At 44.3% G+C, this 16,754-nt stretch overlaps 1 protein-coding gene across 1 annotated transcript in view; it reads right to left on the bottom strand.

The window, feature by feature from the left end:
• The window catches only part of LOC147747769 (uncharacterized), an 802,967-nt gene that overhangs the window by 690,391 nt on the left and 95,822 nt on the right, over nucleotides 1–16,754 (bottom strand). The gene's annotated exons all lie outside the window — the stretch shown is intronic.

The following is a 16,754-nucleotide window of genomic DNA, read 5'->3' as shown; positions in this document are numbered from 1 at the left end:
TCTTAGCACAACAAACTGCAAACAAACAATATCTCAAATTGATGTACATCAAATTCATCATCAAATAACAATGTCCATCTATTAGCTTTCAGGAGAGATAAGCTCATGATTCATAGTAGTCTCGAAAGGCACTCCAAATTTTAATACCCAGTCTCTTTTTCCTTGATCCTTTAATTGAAAATAAACTCCACTCCAAATTATATAAACTCAGCATTTTAGCACGCCATTGAAAAAAGTCCGGTGGCTTTTCCTGTAACCATTCCCTAGCGATGCATAGACGTGCAACTGTCATTGCAAAAAAAAAAATGTCGATGTTGAAAAAGTGTTTCCACATTATTGTCTTTTTTAATTTTTCCTAACAACATCATTGCTGGAGAGATAACGACCGTTGTTTTAATCACTGAAGAGATACATTTTTCCAAATGCTCAATAAATCCCTTCAACTTAACACAACTATAAAAAATATGTATCGCCCCAGCATCCTCCTCACCACAACGAAAACATTTACCTTCATTTCCCACTGCCCATTTTGCCAATCGCTTGGGCGTTTAATATAAATCATATAGCGATTTAAAAAACTGAGCTTTCAGATTCGCAGACATGAGCGCCTCCTTCGACAAAATTAAAAGATCCTCTACATCAGTCTCAAGATCTCCTAGAGATTCTCTCCATTTCAGCTGCACTTTTTCTAAATCATCTTTCTTAGCAGAGATCAAGGATGGATAAATCACTCCAATTTTAACTGATCTACTAATTTCTTCAATGACTTGATGTTGAGTTAAGTTCCCACCCCTTCGATTTAAATAATCCCGTATTTGAAGATATTTAAAAAAAATACCATCTGGGCAGTGAATATTCATCCTTGATCTCTTCGAAAGATTTACGCATCCCATTCTTATTAACAATATGTCCTAAAGTCTTAATGCCTTTCTGCTGCCACTTATTAGACATTACATCAGAAAAAATGCCTGGTAAAATCCTATGCGCATTAAGCGGAGTATAATATGACACTCTTGATAAGTCCATATTTTTCATGAACCATTTCCAGACCTTAAAAGCCCCCATGGTTACCTTGAACCTTGTTCGCTTGAAATAGCTCCCATCAATTTCTTTAACTAAAATATGCTTTGCATTTGTCCCTAACTGTAAATCAAAAATATTTGAGATGTTTGCATCATCACTTTCATTTACTCCTATTATCAAAACTTTCATTTTCAATAAAAAACAAGTTATATAATAAAGAAAAAAATCAGGTACTCCCATTCCTCCCCTTAGAGCTGGCAGCGTCATGTATTTCATTGCCCTTGTGGGTCTCCCAAGGCTCCATATAAATTTCCCACATTTAGATTGCAAGTCCTGTATTTTATCTTTAGTTATCTCTAAAGGTATAGATCTAAACATATACAAAACCTTTGGCAGTATATTCATTTTTATCACATGTGATCTTCCAATTATAGTTAAATACAGTCTTTCCCATCTATCCAGAGATGATGTAATTTTTGCCATTAATGTATTCCAATTGACTTGCACTAGTTCCGTCATATTTGCCCTGATTAGAATTCCCAAGTACAACACTTCTTTAACCACCCTACTATCTTGCCAAATAATCGTGTCAGAGCAGAGAATTTGGGTTTTTGTCTCATTCAATTTATAGCCAGCTATAAGGCCAAATACCTTTGCTAGTCGTTCAATTTCTTTAATTGCTGTTGCAGGATTAGTTGTTGCCACTGCAATGTCATCAGCATAAGCAAAGACTGAAAAATAATAATTCTGAACTTTGTAAGGGGGAATCAAAATATTCTGACTCAATAGCTCGATTAAAGGGTTTATATAAAGGGCAAATAAAAGGGGGGAGCAGGGGCAACCTTGTCGTGTGCCACGTGATATAATGACATTATCAGAGAGTTGGCCCATAACTGATATCTTTGCGACGGGTTTTAAATACAGAGATTGTATTGCTCTAATAAATTTCACCCCGAATCCCATTTTTCTCATTAATTCCCAAAGGTACTCCCACTGCACACGATCAAACGCTTTTTCCGCATCCATCAGAATCAACGCTAGATCATTCTTATGTACTGAGGCAGTGTGAAATAAAGAAATGACTTTATTGACATGTTCTACCATCCCCCTTCTGGGAATGAAACCATGTTGATGCTGTGATACTAAAGGGGTGATACAATCAGACAGCCGATTGGCTAAGATTTTAGAGTATATTTTATTGTCGGAATTTAACAGCGAGATCGGTCGATATGACCCAACGCATTCTGGTGGTTTACCTTTTTTACAGAGGACTGCAATAGTAGCCTCTGCCCATGTTCTTGGGGGGTTTCCCACCTGAGCTTCTCTCACTGTTTTTAACAGTTCTTTTTTAATATCCTGATAAAATTGTATATATATTTCACTGGGTAGTCTATCAGGGCCAGCAGCTTTACCTTTGGCTAAACTTTTAACAGCCCTATCCTGCTCCTCCTCAGTAATTGAGTCCTCTAGCCACTGTGAATCAGTTGAGTCTACCCTTTTTAAGCCTTCTGATAATATTGTATTCCAATTTGGTCCTGGAACAGATGGTCCTTCGTATAACTCAGAATAAAATTGTTGGAAAATCTTAAGTATCTCCTGTGGTGCCGATTGTATTACCCCTGCAGAATCTCTCATTTGAGCAATATTTCTGGACGACTCTTTAATACGTAGTTGAATCGCCAATCTTCTCCCAATTACTTCCCAATATTCGTGTTTATCCATTTTTGAAGAAAGAAATTTCCTAGCATTTTCCTCTGCCCAGATACCTGATATTTTCGCTTTATCCCTGGCAACTTTATCCTCCAATGTGTCTAGACCTGCCCCCTTGTTGATTATCTCCTGCGTTAGCTGTGTTTCAGAATGAATCAATTGCTGGTATAATCTATCTAACTCTTGTTTAGCTTTTTTTTAATCCTACATGAAAAGCTTATGCATTCTCCCCGAAATCCAGCTTTAAAAGTGTCCCATATTATAGCCTGTGAGCTGGATCCCTTATTCTCTTCAAAATATAGTTTCATCCACTTCTTTATGTGTTCTCTAAACTCCACATTAAAGATTAATTTCCTGTCAAATGTGAAGCTAGTTTGTCTAGGTTTATTTAGCGCCATATCAATCTCTAGTAGTAACGGCGAATGATCAGATGAAATTCTAGGATATACAGAAATAGTTGCACCTGAAGTAATTGAGACTGGAGTAAAAAAATAATCAAGTCTAACTAGTTTTTTGTGAGGATAAGAATAAAACGTATACGCAGTGTCTTGTGGTCTTAATTGCCCCCACACATCCACCAGCCCATGATCTTGCGCCAGATTCAACAACGCCTTGTATACTTTTGGTTTACGGCCTTTATACTTAGCCAACCCTTCCTTTATAGCAATATATTCAGATTTATGTTCATGTCTCCACAAATCATTATAGGTTGGGCCCAAGTAGTTAACTCAATGTTTATTTCCACTAAAGCCTCTGGGTCATCTAAATTTGAGCCATAAATATTACAAAGTGTTAGCTTCTTGCCTTCTACACTTATTTCCGCTATTGCCCATCTTCCCTTTTTGTCAGCCAAGGATTTACCTATTACTACAGTGTTGCCTTTAAACAAAATAGCAACCCCCCTAATCAAACTAGTTTGACCTGTAGCGATTGCAAGTGTATATCCTAATTCTCTTAAGACCAATCTCTTAGACCAAGGTAAATGCGTCTCCTGTAAACATACAACATGTGGTCCTATATATCTCAATTCAGCATCAACTTTCTGTCTTTTATTCACATTAGTGAGTCCTGATACATTTAGAGAACAGATTTTTAAACGCCTAGTTGCCATTGAAAAAGTCTAGGTAGGTACCCTTTTACTCTTATATTTTGAGTTGTATTCAATATCCAAATCATTTCTAAACACTCACATACAACAAAAAACATAATAATCCATACCAGCGCTAATTCACAAATGGACTTCTCAATTTGCAGTTCACTGTATCCAAGAACTATTTTTTCCCACTTTTCCTCCCTACACCTCCCCACTGTGCCACCCACAAACCCCCCCCATCCAAGTGTCCCCTTCCCCCCTCCCCCTCCCCAACCCTTTATTGAGGCTTTAGGACTTATGGTCCTCTTGATGTCAGCTTGCCCCATTCTCCCTGCCTTCGCCCATGAACTTAGTACTAATTTAAAGAAAAGAAAACAACATGAAGTACTCATATGCGTCGTCCTGCCGAAATAAGGCCTAAACCATAGTCATCATTACCCGACTCTTAGATAATCCTCTAAAGATGCAATATATTCATTATATACTTGTTTCACTATACAAGCGTATACATTAACTAAGTCTAATTACATTGAGTCCAAAAAAGTCTTAGCTGCCAGTGATGTTGTAAAATAATGAGTACGCTCTTTATAAACAATTTTCATTTTTGCAGGAAAGATAAGATAGACCTGAGCTCCCTTAGATTGAAAAAGAGGTATAAGCTGTCGCAGTTGCCATCTCAAATCCACCGTTTGTTTACACAGATCCGGGCGGACAAAATAATCACAGTCAAGTGCCCTGATTTTCTTATCTGGCCTTGCATTCTTAAATACTTCCTCTCGTGCTAAGAAGCTATTAAATGCCACTAATTAAGCTCTTGGTCTCTGATCGCGCTGTTACAAATGGTTTGACCGTAGTTTGAAAGGGAACCAGTGCACTCTTTCAACTTCCCGGTCCCAATCCCATCTGGTTGAGTCTGGAAATGATTTTTTAAGAAGCTCAATTATAAAGCCTCGAGGATCTGACCCCTCTTTTCCTTCAGTAATTTGTAAAAACCGCAAGTTATTTCTACGAGCGCGATTTTCTAGGTCAATGACTTTCCAGTTAATCTCTTCTTTATGGGCCAATTGCTCAGCTATGATCCTCTTCTGTTGCGTTACCTCGTCCTCTAAAGTCGATATGCGCGTCTCCGCCTCAGTAACTCTGCCCAAGAACTCTGAATGAGATTTAGCCAGACGCCTGACAGAATTTTGTAATTTTTTACATGAGTTCTGCACTCTTAAACTATCTTGTCTATGCTCCTCTCTGTGTAGCATCATGGTCTTGTAAATAAGCTTGAGTGATATCTCTTCATCTGGCTCCTCTCCAGACTGTGAAGCAGCTCCTGTGCGATCATATTGCCCATCCTGTGTCAGCCGCAGTCGACGTACAGTCTGTCCAGACTGTCCATTTATTTGCTCAAACCCCCCCTCTTCAGCCTCATAGCTACTATTAAGGCTTCCTTCAGCCATACTCATCTGTACTGCATACTGTTGAGCAAGATCCTCAGTAGATGATATGGAGTGCTCTGAAAGAGAGTAAAAATCTGCAGAGTCTGTGCTCTCAATGTATTTGACGGGGGTAGTACCAGCAGGGGGACCAGCATTATCTACTGCCTCTTGAAACAAGCCAATCTCTGCTGGCTGTATCTCATTCTCTTCAAGCAGCCCCCCATCCTCACCGTCATCATCATTTAACTGTGCCTCATTTATCAGCAAATTATCAGAGCCTCCTTGTGGCCCCTGCCCAGTCTCGATACGCTCTATCAGAGCCTCAACAGATTCTACAGGCACAGAATCTTTACCAGAATCCTGACATAGAATATGCTTTGTACCTTTTGAGAGCTCCTTATTTTTCACAGAATTAAAAAGTTCAGGTATGCCTTTAGTCGCTTTTACAGTCTTAGACACCTCATGCAGTGCGCTCTCGAGCTCCTTCTCATGCAATCGTGGATTACCTTTTCCAGCCCTTTCAAGTTCCTTGGCCGGTGCCTCCGCTCGATTAATGCCTTTGCTCGGAGTATTCCGCGTAGATGTTGCTGCAGCGTTATCTCCTCCCGAATTCAGACGCTCTCCCTGTGTCTCAGCCCCGGGGGCGGCCTGCCTTAGGAGGCATTTCTTGAATATTTGCCAAATCCGAGACACAAGCCGTGTCTCCGTTAATGTTCTTACAGCTCAGCTCTCCGAGCTCCGACACCCGCTCTGCGGCTGCCACAGGTGTGCCGTCTTACTGGGCGCGCCCTCCTTAACCAGCGCAGCGCAGCCGCTGCGGTCTCCTCAGTCCTGCTCCAACCGCGTTCAGTTTGCCGTTCTTAAGTTTTTCCGAAACGGCTTTTAAATACAATCCTCCACGAATAGTAATAGCGGCGGCGATTTTATCCTTCCATCAGCTTTCCAAGTCTCAGCCTCCCGGCTTCAGCAGAGAGACGCCGAAGTTCACGAGGTCCGGCAGGAGCAGCTAGCTCACGCGACCGTTAAGGTCGCCATCTTGCCTGTCAGCTGTCTTGCCATGAACACATGAGTGTCAAGGTGGCAGTTTATAGTTATTTGTAAAGAGGCTTTCCCTGTTTTCAGTTTCTTGTTATCAATTGTGGTGTATTGTCAGTGGTTACCAACCATTTATATTATTGTAAATATGAATCACTGTAGGTGCTAACCTTTTTTTTGTTATGTAAAAATCAGGGGTGTGATGTTTTCAGTGGTTGAAAAAATGTAGGTTTTTTCAACTTTCCCTCATTTCTTTCTATTACAAATGTACATTCATTCTTTCCTGCTACCCACTCATTTTCTTCTATCCTTTCTGTGATTGGCCTATTACAAGTAGCTTTTAACATCCTGGCTTGCCTTGGTTCCCAGCTCTCCACTTCCTTTTTCCATAGGATTTGATTGCAACAATTAAAAGATTAGAACTGGATATTTAACATACCTTCCTGCTACTTTATTGTTCAGTCAATTTGCTACTGCTGGCTGAATTATGATTTTCTATTTCGTCTTACAACAGCTAGAAAACATTATGCTAATACTCAAGTTGTTGTCTGGTCATGGCATATTCCTGCTCTACCTAGTCACAGGAGAAAGCATCCTAAGAATGTATTAGGTGTATGTATTTGAGATGGAAACATTTAACCCAGTTAGGACCCCTTTTTTCTTTTTTACTTCCTATGTTTTGGATCTCTGCTCTGTGTCTCACTAACTCATTTGTACTCATTGTAAGCTCTGTTGAAATGGATTGTGATTGTGAGGACCATATGCCAGTGCTCCCCTTTTAAAATAAGGACACTGCTGTCCAGCTTTGAAGAAGCTCTAGGTGGACTGCATGTGAACACATGCTTAAGCAAATGTGTGGTTCTACTGTTTAACTGTGCCCAGTATGTGCAAGCTAATTCTAGGATAGTAGTACAATTTTCAATTTTTTGGGCCTAGAGCCTAGCTTGACACACAAATTACATGTTAAACAAGGATGATCCTGAGAGCAGATATAATATCACTTTACTCCTATCAGCACTCATTCTGGAACGTCAGGTGTTTCATTATTCTCTGAGTCAATCACCCTGCGGGCCAAATTATTTACTCTGCTAGCCAGTCAGGGGATCACATCATTACCCACACACAATGGTAGTGAAGCAATGATTAAGCTTGTTCCTGGGAGAGATAAGCGGTGGAGACAGAGTCTGGTTGTGCTAATGACATTTCACACTGCCTTATCCAAGGAAGACTCAACTCAAGGGAAACACAGGGAGACAGTCAGTTGTTTGGATTCCAATCACAGGAGAGATTCTCCTTTGAAAGTTTGGAAGGAAGGTACCCGGCAGCTTTGTCAGTTAGGGGTGTAGATTTAGGCTCCCCAGGAGCTCTTTATAGTGACTGCTTGAAGTAGCCATATTGGAAAGACTAAACATAACGTGCAAGAGGATTGGGGCAAGGATAGAGTAAATATGTGCCATCTGTGGATCTGGTAGAGTGGTCACCTTCTGGAACATTCCAAACCAACCTAAAAACCTTCTGTAAGGTTGTACTGTAGGAAGGTACCCCTCCCAATGGGGGTGATCCCTTACCGACTGCTGTCACAAAGGCAGTGGTAGACCCTAGGTGACAGAGAAAGTCATGATCCCAGACAGAGGACAGGACCTTGGTGAGGCAGTGGGGTAAAATGGCTGACCCTAAACTCTATCGCATAAGGGGGAGAGCAGTGCAAAATCAAACTGTAAAAGTTTGTAAATGTTTAGATGCCAGGAGGAATGGAGCTAACAATCCTTCCTGTTTGATGCAGTGTGCCACAATGATGTCTCCTCAGTGGGAACTGTGGATCTCCATGAGGTGTGGCGTGCATGGCACCCAATTCCCCCGCTTTACTAATGAACCCCAAATAACCTTTTCTTTGGGTGTCAACACAAAGAAAAGCTCCCCTTACCAATTTACAGTCTTCCCCAACAGAGGGAATTTCCAAAACCCCAGGGGTACTGCTGACCCAGCTCCTGTTGAGGACCAGAGCCTAGGAAAATCATGGAGTGCCACCTCCTGCTGTCCATGCTCGAATCTGGGGAAGCAGGAGTAGTGATGCTTGAGAGGAACCCACCAACAGCCACGGATGGGAGAGTAAATATTACCATATCCCACTTAGGCACCAGAAAAGTGTTGGTTGAGCAGACCGCCAACTAGGCGTGCAGGTTATGGATTACATGCTGTCCCTCTGGAGGCTGGGTCATGGGAGCCCCACAAGATGGGCAGAGATATCCAGACAATAAAACTAAATAAACAACACATGTGACAGCACTTTTGAAAAGAAAAAGCCTGCAGCTGCAATACAGCACTCTCCATGGGAAAAGAAAACAATTTTCAGAAATTTGCACCAGGACGCCCAAAAATGTGCTTATTTCGCCCTGTTGTGCTGTTGGAAGGGCATAGGCAGCAAGAGTGCAGCATACCCCCTTGGAAATTCAGGGGCATATTAACAAGGACCGGTGTTAAAATTATCGCCGTTTTATCGGCAGGAAACCTCCGATAAAACTGCGATAATGGGCTTGATATTAGGCCCTTGTTAATTCCCATAGAAGCCCATGTTAACACCAGAACATGGGCTTCTATGGGAATTAAGAAGGGTGTATAGTGGAAAGCTGCACTGGGCTGTAACACCAGTGATGGATAAAGCCACTCTTTATTTATGGTTAGTGGTGCTGAAAAATATTTTGCAGTGTTGGAAAACGTAATAAAGGTGCAGATTAAAATTGATTACTGTGATACCTAAAAATACTTTTAATATGCGATGTCACAGTGTCAAACTTAAAAACAGTGTGTTGACCGTTTGACAAGATAACTATCAAGATGTTTGTTATAACGGGTCTACATATTTCAGCCGTTCGGTTGATTTTAAACCTGCTGGCTTTCTTCAGGACCAGAATATACACTACTGCAACTATAACAAAACTGTGCTAAATCATAAATAATAAACAACTCAATATGGGTCAAACTGTCAACACACTGTTTTTAAGTTTGACACTGTGACATCGCATATTAAAAGTATTTTTAGGTATCACAGTAGTCAATTCAGATTGGGTCAGGGGGCACCCCAGGGATCGATACTCAGCCCTACGCTTTTGAATTTGTACATCGCCCCTTTGTCTAACATCATTGATAAATACGGCATTAGTATCGTGTCATACGCAGATGACACGCAGCTTGTCGTATCCTTGACCCAACCCCAGAAAGAAGCTGCCACTAATTTCTTGGCTTGTCTTCAAGAGCTCTCAGTCTGGATGGCCAACAATTGTTTAAAGCTAAATGGTGGCAAGACTGAGGTCCTCATTGTGGGAAACACCCCCGCAATATGGTCACCAAGTTGGTGGCCGCAAACTCTGGGTACCCACCCTCTCCTATGATCACCATACTAGGTAGGTGGCAGGAAAGTGCTTTGGCATAATGAAGGCCCTTCGGAAAATCTTAGATGTGCTCCCAGTAGCTGCCAGAAACACCCTAGTCCACGCATTTGTCACCTCTCGCTTGGACTATGGGAATGCACTATACATAGGGCCAACAAAAAGAGTGTGCTAAGATTACAGTGTATCCAAAATGCCGCTGCCCGCCTGGTCCTGATGCTTCCCAGGAGAGCTGCATCCAAAAAAGCCCAAACTACCCTCCATTGGCTACCCATAAGGGAAAGAATTATATTTAAAACTATGTGTATTAACCAACGTATTCTGTTGAGGAAAGGCCCAGGGTACTTGCACAATCTACTGGTCCCTTACACGCCTACTAGAGCCCTGCGCTCCCAGGGCGCTGGACTGGTGAAAGTTCCAGTGATAAAAAGAACGAGAATTGGAGGCCGTTCTTTTCGCTACTTGGCCGCCAAGCAATGGAACCCTCTCCCCCTTGACCTCCGTATGGAACAGTCAGAGAACATCTTCAGAAAAAAGCTGAACACTTTGCTTTCTCAGGAGTAAAACACTTTATCCCGTAGGGAACACACTAGTTAGTGTAACCAGGCGCTTATAAACTCTCTTTGATTGATTGATTGATAAGCATTGCACAGCTTTGCTTTCTTACCACCAAAGAGTCAAGTGTTCCATGGAAAGGGACAATTTTGGCATTATCGCTTGTGAAGGACACACATTCTCCCCATTAAATAACCCACTTTCTTTCTGCATACTATTGGCTTCAAGACTGTTGTTGACTAGGTCTTACTGTAACTGACAAAGTGCAACTAACTCCAAGGTTTTCTGAATTAATATATTCCATGTAGGCAAAGCAATTTTGGCAAATACAGTGCATGGCCCATTTCTGGGTCTGCAAAAGGGAGTTGAAGATATTTATGAAACAGACCTGATTATTCTGTATGAAAACCCGCAACACCTAAAGTCATACATGTTAGACCATTAGTATATAAAATATTACAACAGGTGTGTTACAAATGGGGTCTCAGTAGTTTGCACCCTGTGTAAGTAGGGACCCACACTCTTGTCAGAGTAAGTGTAGTACACACTAAGATTACCTGTGCTCACCCTCTGGTAGCTTTGCTCAGAGCAGTAAGGCTAAACTAAAGAGGCAATTTGTAAAAAATATGTGCACACACAGAGTAATACAGTGAAAACAGCACAAAAGTAATCCACACTGGTTTAGAAAAATGTCCTATATTTATCTAAGTAAACAAGATCAAATGGACAAACATCCATCATAGACAAGTCAAGATATGACTTTTTAAAGATTAAATGCAGTTATAGCGCTTAGAATAACAATAGCTCTGGCCAGGGTTATCTCGATGTGCTTGGCGGAGTCGGATCCACAAGTTGAAGCCAACCGCAATGGTGCCCAGGACAGCTATGGAGTCCTGCAGACTGCAGTAGAGTACCTTGGAGGTTTTGAGACTCAAAGACGAAGCAAGGCGCTGGGAAGGTATCAAGTCGCTGAGGCAGTTGCAGTGTTGGTTTCTTATTGCTATGCAGGTCGTTGGCGTGTTGGCACTCGGGGAGGGTGATTTTACAATGGAGGTTAAATGTCAATGAAGGTGTCAGTTCGTGGAGGCGGTGCAGAATCATTGAGTCGTTGATACCCAAGGATGATGTGGGGTGCAGGTGAGGTGAAGCAGCAATTGCGGCGAGGGATTGGGTCCAATATGGTGTGGTCTTGATGAAGCGTTGAGGGTCAGCCCACGAGGCGTCGACTTTGCGGCATCGATGTCCTATCATGGGGCCACAGGTGCTGTCGTAAAGTTGGAGTCTGGCGTCTTGGAATTCGGTAGCGCAGTACTTTAGGCTCAGACCATGGCAGATCTTTGGAGGTGCTGTGGCAACTTCGGGCTTGCGTTGTAAGTCACGGTCGTTGCATTGAGCGGAGACCATGGCTTCCGTGCAGGCAGCGGCCTGGTTCTGGAATGGCGCTCGAAGTCGATGCGCCTGGACCGCGCCCAGCGCCAGACCCCCTGGCCCCGCTTAATCCACTCCACCCGCATAACGTACGACGCCGCAACATCTCAGCCCTTAACCCAGGCCGAGTACCAAACTGCTACCAAGCCGCCCCAGGACACACCCATGAACCCTTCACCTGCCACTCCTGCAAGTTTGACTGCATCAAGACCCACACCAAATCCACAAACTCCAAATAGAGCTCCGACACTAACACCTGAAGAGCATCCTACTCAACACCCGCTCGGTCCACAGACACGCCATTGACCTTTGGAACCTACTCGACACCACATCGCCGGACGTCGCCTTTCTTACAGAAACCTGGATGAACGCCTCTTCAGCGCCCGACATCGCCATAGCCATCCCTGACGGCTACAAGATCATCCGAAAAGACCTCATCAACCAAACAGGAGGAGGCATCGCCATCGTTCATAAGAACACCATCCGCATCACGACCAGTTCCGACGATCACCTCGCAGCCGCCGAACACCTTCACTTCCAGATCCCCAGCGACCCCAAGACCACACTCCGAGGCACCCTCATCTACAGACCACCAGGACCCCGCACACAATTCAGCGAAGACATCACTGACTTCATCAGCCCACACGCCCTCCCCTCTGAGGACTACATCCTCCTTGGGGACCTCAACTTCCACCTGGAAAAGAACAACGACAGCAACACCACCACCCTTCTGGACAACCTCGCCAATCTCGGACTCAAACAACTTGTTGACACCCTCACCCACTATGCCGGGCACACGCTCGACCCAATCTTCACCTCCAGCAAGCACATCTCCTTCAATCACACCACAGCTCTCCATTGGACAGACCACAGCTGCGTTCACTTCAACTACAAAAAGACTACGACCCACAACCACCCACAACCAATTCCCCGCAGAAACTGGAACAAAATTACCACCGAGCAACTCTTCACATCGCTTCACCAAAACCCTCCTGCAAAACCATCGGACCCAAACCTCTCAGCCACCAACCTCACACAATGGATCACCCACAGCGCTGACGAATTAGCACCCTTGAAAAAACATCAAATCAAGCAAGGTAGCAAAAAAGCCCCCTGGTTCAACAATGACCTTAAGAAATCCAAGAAGTTCTGTCGCACCCTCGAGAAAGCCTGGAGAAAAAAGCCAACCACTGACAACCTGGCCACCTTCAAGAACGCCACCCGCAAACACCACCAACTGATCCGATCCACCAAGAAATCAGCATTCAAGGATCGACTCGACAACAACGCACACAACAGCAAGGAACTATTCAACATTGTCAAAGAATTTACCAACCCCACCGCCGGCACTAACAACATCACTCCCTCCCAAGACCTCTGCGACTCCCTAGCCACATTCTTCCACAACAAAATCACTGACATACATAACAGCTTTGATAACCAGTCCGGAGACCAGTCCACCCCACCCACCTCCGAACTAAAACCCCCCTCCAACAACCTTTGCGCCTGGAACCCAATCATCACTGAAGACACCATCCGCCTGATGAACTCCATCCACTCAGGATCGCCAACCGATCCATGTCCCCACCACATTTTCAACAAAGCAGACTCCGTTATCGCACCCCATCTCTGAGACGTCATCAACTGCTCCCTCAACTCCGCTACCTGCCCGGAAAGCTGGAAACATGCCGAACTCAGCGCCCTTCTGAGAAAACCCACAGCAGACCCCACTGAACTTAAGAACTACCGCCCCATCTCACTCCTCCCATTCCCTGCCAAAGTCATTGAGAAAGCCGTCAACAGTCAGCTCGCCGCCTTCCTGGAGTCCAACAAATCCCTCGACCCTTCACAGTCCGGCTTCCGAGCCAAACACAGCATCGAGACCGCCCTCATCGCAGCAACTGAGGACATCCGAACACTACTAGACAACGGAGAAACAGCTGCCCTCATCCTACTTGACCTCTCCGCAGCCTTCGACACAGTCTGTCATAGCACCCTTATACAACGCCTCAGTAACGTCGGAATACAAGGAAAAGCATTGGACTGGATCATCTCGTTCCTCGCTGGAAGAAAACAGAGAGTCCGCCTCCCACCCTTTAGATCAGAGGCTACCGAAGTCATCTGCGGCGTACCACAAGGATCATCACTCAGTCCCACCCTCTTCAACGTATACATGAGTCCCCTTGCATCCATCGCGCGCCAACACAACCTCAACATCATCTCCTATGCTGACGACACCCAGCTGATCCTCTCCCTCACCAAAGACCCAAACACCGCCAAAACCAACCTACACGAAGGGATGAAAGAAGTAGCCGAGTGGATGAAGAACAGCCGTTTAAAACTGAACTCGGACAAAACGGTCCTCATCTTAGGCTCATCCCCATCCGCCTGGGACGACTCATGGTGCCCACCGGCGCTGGGAAACGCACCCATACCTACGGACCACGCACGTAACCTGGGCTTCATCCTGGACTCCTCCCTCTCGATGACCAGACAAGTCAATGCCGTCTCATCATCATGCTTCAACATCCTATGTATGCTCCAAAAAATCTTCCGCAGGATCCCCACCGAAACAAGAAAGACGGTCACCCACGCACTGGTCACAAGCCGACTGGACTACGGAAACACCCTTTACGCCGGAACCACAGCCAAACTACAGAAAAAACTCCAACGCATCCAAAACGCCTCAGCCAGACTCATACTAGACATCCCCCGCCAAGCTCACATTTCCGGCCACCTGAAAGATCTCCACTGGCTTCGCGTCAACAAGAGAATAACGTTCCGTCTCCTCACCCATGCACACAAAGCCCTCTGCGACCTAGGACCCGAATGCCTCAACACGCGCCTGTCCTTTTACACCTCCACCCGCCAACTACGATCGTCCAATCAAGCCCTTGCCGCAATTCCACGCATCCATAGATCCACCATGGGGGGAAGATCCTTCTCCTACTTAGCGGCCAAGACCTGGAATTCTCTCCCCACCCACCTCCGCCTTACACAGAACCACCTCTCCTTCAGAAAAAAACTAAAAACTTGGATATTCGATAAGTAAATTACCCTCTCCCTCAAGCGTGGGTGAGTAGTGCGCTATATAAATGTTGAACTTGAACTTGAACTTCTGTTTGGCACAGAAACTCACTTCCAGGGGCCCAGGAAATGGATTTGGCACCACTTGACAGAGTAGGGTTCTCAGCAAAGGAACCTAGGTAGTGCAGAGAGTCTTTGATAGCCCTGAGAATTCCAACAGGAGGCAAGCTCAACTCAAACCAGTGGAGAAGCTTTAGAAAGCAGGATGCAGAGAGCAAAGTCCAGTCCTCTCACTCCCAGGACAAAAGCAGCAGGCAGCAGCCCAACACAGCAAAACAAACAGCAAGGCATTTATCCCTCTTGGCAGCAGAACAGCTCTTCTTCCTGGCAGAAAGTTCTCCGTCCAGAAGTGTTCTGAGTATATGGTGTCAAAGGTCCAGTACTTATACCCATTTTAGCATTTGAAGTAGGGAGACTTCAGAGAAAGGTCTTTGTAGTGCACAATACGCTGTCCTTCCTGGCCCTAGCTCCGGACACACTACAGGGGTTAATGCAGCTCTTTGTGTGGGGACAGTCACAGCCCTATTCAGGTGCAAGTGTCCACTCTTCTCACCACTCTAGCTCATGAAGACTCATCAGCCAGGTGATGGGCCATCAGGATATGCAGGGCACAACCCAGCTCCCTATGAGTGTGACTGTCTAGAGTGAATTCACAAAGCACAGCTGTCATCCAACCCAGACATGAATTCTAGGGACTGGAAGAGTCACAGAATGGTTAAAGTAAGAAAATGCCAACTTTCTAAAAAGTGTCATTTACAGACCTGAAATTTAAAAACCATCTTCACTAAAAGATATGTTTATAAATAGTGAGTACAGAGACACCAAACTTCAATTTTCTCTCTGCTTCCTAATTGGAAGATACAATTATAAAATGTTACAAGGCAGCACCAATGCTAACCTTTGGGAGAGATAGGCCTCGCTGTAATGAAAAACAAATTTAACAGTTTTCACATCCAGGACATGTAAAACTTAATAGCACATGTCCTACCTTTGAAATAAACGGCACCCTGTCCCTGAGGCTACCTATGGCCTCCTTTAGGGGTGCCCAACATGTAATAAAACATGTCCTATTTGAGCATTGCAAGTAGGTGAATGTGCCAGGTTGACATGGCAGTTTAAAACTGCACATACAGGCTCTGCAGTAGCCGACCTGAGAGAGTTTTGAAGGGCTACTCATTTGGGTGGCACAATCAGTGCTGCACGCCCACTAATATTATTGGATTTATAGGCCCTGGGCACCTGTAGTGCACTATACTGGAGACTTATTAGTAAATCAAATGTGCCAATTCTGGAGAAACCAAATGTTATTACCTTTTACACACAGAGCACATGGGCTTTTGCACTGGTCAGCAGTGGTAAAGTGCCCAGAGTCCTATCACCAGCAAAAGCGAAGTTCAACACACAGTCAAAAACAGGAGGTCAGAAGCAAAAAGACAGGGAAAACCACATCAAAAGATGCTAGGTCTAACAGGGTGTTTATGGTACAGTGCTTTATGGGTGGGCATTGATTCAGGATGTACCTGTATGTCAGGAACATTTGTTGCCACAATCCTGAAACATGATGCCTAAAAAGGCTAAGTTCTGACCCTCTCTTAGCTAAGGAAGATGAAATAAGTGGGGTGGGCCTGGTCTCAGACAAGAGTCTAAGGGCCAGATGTAGCAAAATCTGAAATACCGACTCTTAATTACCGAATTTTACCGATTCGGTAATTGAGTAGGTATTTCTAATGTAGGTACAAATTCGGTAAATTTTACCAAATCGGTATTTGCTATTGAATCCTATGGGCCTTGAAGCCCATAGGATTCAATATCAAATACCGATTCGGTATTTACCGAATCGGTAAATACCGAATTTTGCAAGGGTGCAGGGGGTGTCACTTTGACACCCTCTGGCACCCATGTTTTAGGCTTGTGTGCCATGTGGCACACATACATGCCCTTAGGGCATGTATGTGTGCCACATGGCAAAGGTGTACATGCACAGATGTGCATGTACACCTGAATCAGTAT

The sequence above is a fragment of the Lissotriton vulgaris genome, chromosome 1_1 (genome assembly GCF_964263255.1).
Source record: "Lissotriton vulgaris chromosome 1_1, aLisVul1.2, whole genome shotgun sequence".
NCBI classification, from domain to species: domain Eukaryota; kingdom Metazoa; phylum Chordata; class Amphibia; order Caudata; family Salamandridae; genus Lissotriton; species Lissotriton vulgaris.
Note: the sequence above shows the minus strand (reverse complement) of the source record. Positions and strands in the feature narration are given on the sequence as shown.